Below are 1,675 nucleotides of genomic sequence, written 5' to 3'. Positions count from 1 at the left end.
GGTAGATGTCGATCCCAACTGTTTCCGAAATCAATAACACATGCTCGTAGCATGTCTTCAAGTGTTTGTATCGTCCTTTCGCTATGCCCATCAGTTTGTGGATGATAGGCAGTACTCATGTCTAGACGAGTTCCTAATTGTTGCTGTAATGTCTGCCAGAATCTTGAAATAAATCTGCCATCCCTATCGGAGATAACAGAGATTGGTATTCCATGTCTGGAGACGACTTCCTTCAAATACAGTCGTGCTAACTTCTCCATCTTGTCATCTTCTCTTATAGGCAGAAAGTGTGCTGACTTGGTGAGACGATCAACTATTACCCAAATAGTATCATAACCACTTGCAGTCCTTGGCAATTTAGTGATGAAATCCATGGTAATGTTTTCCCATTTCCATTCCGGGATTTCTGGTTGTTGAAGTAGACCTGATGGTTTTTGATGCTCAGCTTTGACCTTAGAACACGTCAAACATTCTCCTACGTATTTAGCAACATCGGCTTTCATACCTGGCCACCAAAAATGTTTCTTGAGATCCTTGTACATCTTCCCCGTTCCAGGATGTATTGAGTATCTGGTTTTATGAGCTTCTCTAAGTACCATTTCTCTCATATCTCCAAATTTTGGTACCCAAATCCTTTCAGCCCTATACCGGGTTCCGTCTTCCCGAATATTAAGATGCTTCTCCGATCCTTTGGATATTTCATCCTTTAAATTTCCCTCTTTTAAAACTCCTTGTTGCGCCTCCTTTATTTGAGTAGTAAGATTATTATGAATCATTATATTCATAGATTTTACTCGAATGGGTTCTCTGTCCTTCCTGCTCAAGGCATCGGTAACCACATTTGCCTTCCCCGGGTGGTAACGAATCTCAAAGTCGTAATTATTCAACAATTCAATCCACCTACGCTGCCTCATATTCAGTTGTTTCTGATTAAATATATGCTGAAGACTTTTGTGGTCGGTATATATAATACTTTTGACCCCATATAAGTAGTGCCTCCAAGTCTTTAATGCAAAAACAACCGCTCCTAATTCCAAATCATGCATCGTATAATTTTGTTCGTGAATCTTCAATTGTCTAGATGCATAAGCAATCACCTTCGTTCGTTGCATTAATACACAACCGAGACCTTGCTTTGATGCGTCACAATAAATCACAAAATCATCATTCCCTTCAGACAATGACAATATAGGTGCCGTAGTTAGCTTTTTCTTCAATAACCGAAACGCTTTCTCTTGTTCATCATTCCATTCAAATTTCTTCCCTTTATGCGTTAATGCAGTCAAGGGTTTTGCTATTCTGGAAAAGTCTTGGATGAACCTTCTGTAGTAACCAGCTAGTCCTAAAAACTGGCGTATGTGTTTCGGAGTTTTCGGGGTTTCCCACTTTTCAACAGTTTCTATCTTTGCCGGATCCACCTTAATACCTTCTTTGTTCACTATGTGACCGAGGAATTGAACTTCTTCCAACCAAAATGCACACTTTGAAAACTTAGCGTACAATTCTTCCTTCCTCAATACTTCTAACACCTTTCTCAAATGTTCACCGTGTTCTTGGTCATTCTTTGAGTAAATAAGTATGTCATCAATGAAAACAATGACAAACTTGTCAAGGTATGGTCCACACACTTAGTTCATAAGGTCCATGAACACAGCTGGTGCATTAGTTTAACCAA

Source organism: Rutidosis leptorrhynchoides, chromosome 1, assembly GCF_046630445.1.
Source record: "Rutidosis leptorrhynchoides isolate AG116_Rl617_1_P2 chromosome 1, CSIRO_AGI_Rlap_v1, whole genome shotgun sequence".
NCBI lineage: Eukaryota > Viridiplantae > Streptophyta > Magnoliopsida > Asterales > Asteraceae > Rutidosis > Rutidosis leptorrhynchoides.
The sequence above is the reverse complement of the archived record's forward strand: the minus strand, read 5'-3'. Positions refer to the sequence as shown.